At 33.3% G+C, this 7,300-nt stretch overlaps 1 long non-coding RNA gene across 2 annotated transcripts; it reads right to left on the bottom strand.

The window, feature by feature from the left end:
• Positions 1-2,281: 2,281 nt before the first annotated feature.
• LOC138870176 (uncharacterized) lies at positions 2,282-6,624 on the bottom strand. 2 transcript variants are annotated; one of them, XR_011400413.1, is made up of 5 exons: positions 6,233-6,624; positions 5,977-6,051; positions 4,340-4,472; positions 3,376-3,439; positions 2,282-2,727 (listed from the first exon to the last, which is right to left on the bottom strand). It is a non-coding gene; the product is annotated as an uncharacterized lncRNA (long non-coding RNA). The 2 variants fall into 2 exon arrangements; XR_011400412.1 differs by lacking the exon at positions 3,376-3,439.
• Positions 6,625-7,300: the final 676 nt, after the last annotated feature.

Here is a 7,300-nt window from a genome sequence, read left to right as displayed (position 1 = left end):
GCGAACTACTTTGTAACTCATGATATTGTTCGACCAAAACTAGAACATACATAGGTTGAGTTAGCTGGACTCATTCCTTTTGTAACTATCATGGGCTAACCTGGTTACAACTCGTAGTGCATAATTATAAGTGGGCAATACTATATCAATAAACTATCGTTCTTAAAATATGAATACATATGAGCCAGCAAGGCCTCTGACATACTATACTAAATAAACCTTTGTCTACAAAGCCTCTAAGATTATTTGACATCAAATGGGACAAGGTAATGACCTACCCATAAGTCTGTAGCAAAACTCTGACACGAGGACTCATAGACTCGGCTATGCTCCGAATGAGGTGGAGTCTTACCGATCCTTCGCTGAATGTCAATCTCGTCTACTATGAGGACTCGTCAAACTGATTGTTTATACCTGCATGCATGAATACAACGTCCCCAACAAAAGGACGTCAGTACGAATAATGTACTGAGTATGTAAGGCATGTAAATAAATATATAAAGAGCATGTGAGAAACATGGATTAGAAGACTCAACCTGTAAGTCTGGATAACTCTGTAAATCATACATGCATATGCGTGTAAATGTCATGTAATGCATAGGTCTGTACGTACATAAGATCATAAAGCCTCTAAGGGCATCCCATCATGTCATTTCAGCCATTGTGGGCAACATCATCATCGTATACCAGCTGATCAGGTGGTGGTGCGTATATAACGTCATAACCTTTCCCATATCCCATATACATATATGTACTTATATATACATGTATATAACGTCATAACATCATCACGCCTCTGAGGGCGTCCCATTATATCATCTTGGCCATTGTGGGCAAATCATCAACGTATACCAGCTGATCAGGTGGCGGTGCATATATAACGCCGTAACCTTTTCTCATACCCCATATACATATATTTACATATATACGCGTATATAATGCCGTATGAGTCATGGGTAAATGCACATGTATAAATGCATGAAAATATGTTAATAATCTCAATATTCCTTCCGATCGAACCTTCACCTTGATTCAAGAACTCGTAGAAGCAAAATCTTGTTCTTGTCACATTCATCAATCAAAAAGAAACTGAAAAGCATACCATGATCTATTTAAATCAATCACACCCACAATATGCAACAAAACAGTTAAATCCAAATATTTAATGTCAAGATAAAGGATCACTAGACAATATGAGCAATTGGTGAACCGGGTCATGTTCAATGTTCATTAGTTAAGGCACTCCATGATCATATTGTGATTAGAAAGAAGGACAATCCAAATCAAGAAAGAAGATATGGCAAAGACATAGAAATGATGATAGAACTAGAATAAAAGCAATCATAGAATTGCGATGAATCGTACTATGCAATTCCAAGCACAGTTGTGGCACATACCGCTCCTGATCATAAACCTAAAGCCTGATTTTGGCTTCCCTGAAACGTCCTGTAATAACCAACTTTATGAAATTTTGTAATGTTCTTCTTATCACATTGTTGTTATCAGCTTTATGAACTTTCAAGCATCACTAGGTACACATCCGCTTTTCTTAAATTTTTTGTGGTTGAAAGTGGGGGGTGGTTCACGTAGAAGTTTCTCTGGAAAAAGCTCAAGCTTGGGGATTATTCGGAATTCACGCGAGCCATCTGGAAGTGTTTTTGGTCGCTTTGTGAAGGAAATAGTCATCCAAGAGCCAAAGCTACAACAAAAGGTAGGTCTTTCAGATTTATTAGCTTCAATTTCAAGGAGTAGACCTGTAGCAACTTTTGATACATCAACTTCTTGTACATGTGCAGAAGGCTAGCGAAAGGACTCAATTTTCCTTCCCACGGCTTTTCTCCTTTTCTTATCTTTATACTACATTTACTTCTTATTTTTGGTTGCCACCTATTTGTGAATTGTAAGTGTCACAATCTCCCTTAAGGCTAGGCTGCCATGTGGGATGGGTGGAAAAAGTTTAATCTTATCCAATTTATTAGTTAACTAGTGAATTTTCAGCGTTTCACGCGATTATTTAAAAACACAAATTCATCACAATCACTTTTTAAATTGATGAAGAATATTTAAACTTATGGTAAAAAGTTTGTTTGAAGGAAAAAATGAATTGATTATATTAATATCCTCAATACGAAATATTTAGCCTTGGCAATATGAGCATTATAGCAAAGTATGAGATTAATATGAAACTTCCATTCACATTTGATCTTTAAAGCTATTAAATACATATAAATGAGCGATGCATTTTCCTTCTGCATTTATACATCTTTAATCTCCATAAATCTTGATAAATGTTTTTCTTCAGAAATTCACCTCCGCCCATGATACATCTTAAACAGTTTCTCCATTACAATCATTTTCTAAGTCAAATATAAACTGAAAAGTGATTTAAATGTATCAAATAAATAGCTCAAGTGTGGGAATGGCATTAGATGTATCATTATTGATGATCTAAGACCATACATATTGGTTAAATTAAAAAAAAGTGTATTTATCTGATGAATAGACAGGTAAATTAGAAAAATCATGACTATGCTTAATAGAAAGCCTCCACACGTTTGTATAAGATCACCAATATACAGTCCCTCCATATTTTATTTAGGCGCACATTTCATATTTCAAGCTTCCTGCTATGAACTTCACATAAATTTCACATAATTGTCAGGTGATGCCGTCTGAAGGTTTTAAAGTCCACCAATCCATTATTAAGATACACCAGAGATCTTTGTCCTGAAAAGTGAAACCCATTGAGGTTGAGAAGAGCTTTCCTCAAAGCGACAACTTATCTCTTTATACAAATAAGTGCGACCAAAACTGATACACAACAATCATAAAAATTAAAGAGCAGTTGAAATCAAAAGGCACAAATGGATAGATTAGTGTTTCTCACCATTGTTGACTGAGAGAATCAAAACTTGATCGTAAAGAGCGATTGGTAATATCTAAAAAGAGGAAATCAATGCAAACATTTGACAGTAAAAACTTGATTAAACAAATGAATCAGAAACATGTTTTATGCTTGCAATGGGGCTTAACGTTACCATCAAACATGAAGATTACATATGTTTATCAACCAGTAAATCAATCCAGTCATCCGAGTCAAATTTTAGAGGTAATGCATGTAATAGTTGTATTTAGTGCAAGACAATTTGCAAAACTAAAGATCCTCTAAAATCGTTATGAAAACATATCTTAACATAATTCCTAACATATTTATTTTGATTTTCATCAAAGAAGTAAGGAACCAAATTTGAATTTCAGGATAGATTTTACTATATTTATTTGAAAGCTTAGAGAGGACAATTTATTTTTTTACAACTAAAAGTGAAGGTAATAATGTAGAGAAAAAATAAACTAAGAGTTGAGGAAAACACATACTGATCCAAAGGGAAATCCAACCTTGACGAAGTTGCTCATCTCTACTCTATTGCATAAAATGCACCTAGGCGAGAAACTGTGTATAAATCACCAAACCGAATAAACATGAAAAAAATTATACAGTAATTCAGAAGCGACATGTTTTTTCTTTTTTTGTAGGTTTTTTTTAAGAATCTTGCAAACGTGAAAATTTCCAAAAAGGGAGAAAAGAGATAAATAGTACATCCCTGAGTATGGGGAGGTTCCATATCAGATTTTATTTTTTTAGCTTTATATTTGTATATAGATTATTCACTAATTTTTTAAGTTCCATCCACATGTAAAGATAATGTGAACATTACTGACTTCCCTTATATACAAAAATTTCATAGCCAGCAACTAAAACTCAAGGGAGGAAGATCCTAGGTTTCCCATAAGCACCCATGATAATTTCGTGAAGCTCTACTTCTATAATCTAAATGACCGCAATTCTCATTAGGGAATAAAATGGCATAACGGAAGGGTAACTCTAGAAGACAAATACAATCACCTCGTGGCAATTAAACAATGCGTAGTGTTATATTGGTGGTACTCAATTATCAGGGAGAACCATACAACTAAGCACATTATCGGCCTCATTCCCCAATAGAGTGATGTAAATGTCTGACATTGTTCTGGTTAAATATTCTACACAATACACAAAACAGGTATATTTTTTTTAATTCCATTAGAAAAGAGTGTTGTAGATTTTAATTTATATAGAATCGATATATAAGACCCAAGAAAATACACGATTCAACATCTTTTTCATGCCTTTATCCAGATGTAATTTATGTCAGACAACTTTTTGCAAGTTTTCCATGAAATAATGGGACATAATCTGGAAACTGAAGTCACTACCACGTAAATAAGCTTCCTACAAGTCAAAAGTAGAGTGATAGCAAACTCAGCCAGGAAAAAAGAAAACTAATATTTGCTAAATTACCTAACAAAAGATTAAACGTATTTGCGACTGAAACAAAATCTTAAGCCAAAGCAATGACTGCCCGAATGACAGCATCTTAAAGAGTTGCAACATCACATGCGAGGTACTTAGTCAGGCGAGAAGATAATCCAACCTGTCAACAAAATGACAGATTGAACATCACGCATTCAGACTTTAAGAAGAAGAATGAATGAGCGGAAGATTCATTTAAATATCACCAAGAAACAATCAAAGTTAATGAGGCTTTTGGGTTTTCCAATAAAGGATCATGGTATAATAATACTAATATAGCAAGAATTATGTATAACCAAATGAAAATAAGAAGTAACAGAACTATGCAATATTAAAATTTGAGGTTACAATAAAAATCTAATATAGTCTAAACTCAATATCAGTAAACTATAATCAACACTTATAGACATAAAAATAAGTCCAATGGTCATTCGTCATCACTATTAAATTAAAAAATCTTCCATAACAGTTAATAATGACTGATTGCACTTAACTCTGCTTATATCGCCTCATATGTGCGCTTTTGTGGGCATCTTCTTCTCTGGCTTTTGTGCTTTTCTTTTCCTCTCTTATTTCAAGCACTATTTCTGTGATGTTGATTTAGTATTTTCACTACCTTCGCTCATCTCTTCATCGCTGCTACAACCGTTGGTGAGTCTTAATCGTCGTTTGTTTTTCCTTCAGTTTTTTTCCAATTTGGTATTACATGGATATGGATGGCAGTGTAGTTTATTTTCTTCCTCCATAATTATATTCACCCATCAATAAACTATATACACAAATATGATAAATCTTTATCAAGTTGAGTTAAGAAGGCATGAAAAATTTACTACTGATTAGGGATAAATAACGACCAATTTACAGTAGAGCAATTAAGCAATCATTTGTGCCACATAAAATCGTGTCGTGATTATCTGTATTACTTAACATATCCAATATTCTAGCCTTAATATTCATCTGGAGATGTTATTGGTTCTCTACAAAGTAAAAGGTTTCTCTTAGATGCAAAATATTCTACATGCATTTAGGTTTAAATTTCTTATAGAAGTTTCTTATTGCAAATTTTCTCACAGAATTCAAGTTAGTTCAAGTGCGTGTTCTTGAGAAGAAAACAACCTGTTGTAATCAAAATAAGTAAAGAACCTTGGTAAAGCAGAACAGATATAGGTAGTATCATAAGGTATAATAGGAAAAATAGTGATTTTGTTTGGTTCTTGGTGATGTAGGAGTATTATTAATTTTATAACCTCCCACTAATGCTCTCTAACCTTAAACTTTGTTTTTTCTTTAACCTTTTAATTAGTTATGTGTCTCAGTGTCTACATCAAGACGATCTTATTTCGAAAATCAATTCGCAATGCCTTGAGTTTGAGCACCAATATCTGAGGCTACAATAAAAGTCTAATGTAGTCTAAACTCCATATCAGTGAACTATAATCAACATTTGTAGACATCGTGGACCAATTCTTTTACTATTAACAGTATCAGTAAAGCAAAATTCTCGTACTCCATATCAGGCACACCCTTACTTATCAATTTTAAAAAAGTTATGTGTATTAGAATCTCTACACTCTTGGTTATCAATTATGTAAAAAGCATAGTAGTTAAGAATTTTCGGAGCGTACCTCAAATACGAATGGAGAAAGCTCAAACTGAATCTTTTCGCAGCATTTTGTTCATTTGCACTACCATCTATCAATCTAAAAAGAAAAATAAATGATGTGATCACCTGAATTGTTAAAATTAAAGGGTCTAACATTTAAAATGCTGAAAATATATCCAAAGGAGGCATAGTTGATAAAGATTAACTTTGAAAAGATTACATAACGGCAAATGTTGAATAAATTTGTAGCATTTTATGAATCAGTGGGCAAGGTCAACCTATAGGGGCATATTTTCGAATACTTCATGGGCGTCAAAATAAGCAGTTGTTAGCCAGTTGTTTGGCGCTGGCGAAGGAGTGAGTCGCAGACGGAGCGGAATTAAAAATCAAAGTGCAAATTGGAAATGGCAGTGAGGAAAGATTTTAGAAATTAGCTGATGAATTAAACTAAATCAACAAAGATGAAGTAGAAGCCGTGTAGAAGGAAAAACGGGGAGGAGAAAGAGTATAGAGAATTTCAACAAAGGTAAACGAAAAAAACAATAGGAAAATAGAAAAATAAAGGAGGATGAATACAGGGATAGAGGGACGAAAGGAGACAGAGAGAGTAAAAGAATCTGTTGGAAACGAAACGGTCGTTTCTGAAGCGTCGCATTTTACGGTGACTTATTCTTTGATGGTGAAAAATCAGAGAAAATTGCAAAAAATCATAGAGAAAGATAAATGCAGTTCCTACCGAAAGGGAGCGCCACGTAACCGGCTATAGGCCCTCAATTATATTTTTATATATATTAGGTGATGTCTTGATACTCGGTAATTAACCAATTACCCACGTAATTAAAAATTATCTCAAATTATTTAAAATACTACTCACTTTTAATACATTTTATACACCTTACTATAATATACTTTACTATCGTGGTCATGTGGTACCATATGAAATTAATACATACACTACTATTTTATTAAAATATCCATGTAAAAATAAATATATTTTCTCAACTTATAACTTTCTTAATCTCATTAATTTCTTAACACTTTTTAAATCTTCCATATCTGAACAATTTTCTTAGGAGTAGCAAGTAGATTTTGGACTGACGAAATTTAGATTTTTCGAACTGACTAATGTTGAAGAATGGTCGGATAAATTATGATTAGTGAAATACAATTCGAACATAACTCAATTAATTTTTTTCCAAAACGTTTAGGTGGAGTTAAACTGTATAACGTTTAATATGAATATCTAGCTAGGATAGGTTATTTTTGGTAGTGAGAATAGATTGTGGCATGTCTACCACAGGTTGTCATGGGTATGAATTATGAAAGTTCTTGTGGTAAGAAATTTA

This window comes from Nicotiana sylvestris, chromosome 6 (assembly GCF_000393655.2).
Source record: "Nicotiana sylvestris chromosome 6, ASM39365v2, whole genome shotgun sequence".
Taxonomy (NCBI): Eukaryota; Viridiplantae; Streptophyta; class Magnoliopsida; order Solanales; family Solanaceae; genus Nicotiana; species Nicotiana sylvestris.
Note: the sequence above shows the minus strand (reverse complement) of the source record. Positions and strands in the feature narration are given on the sequence as shown.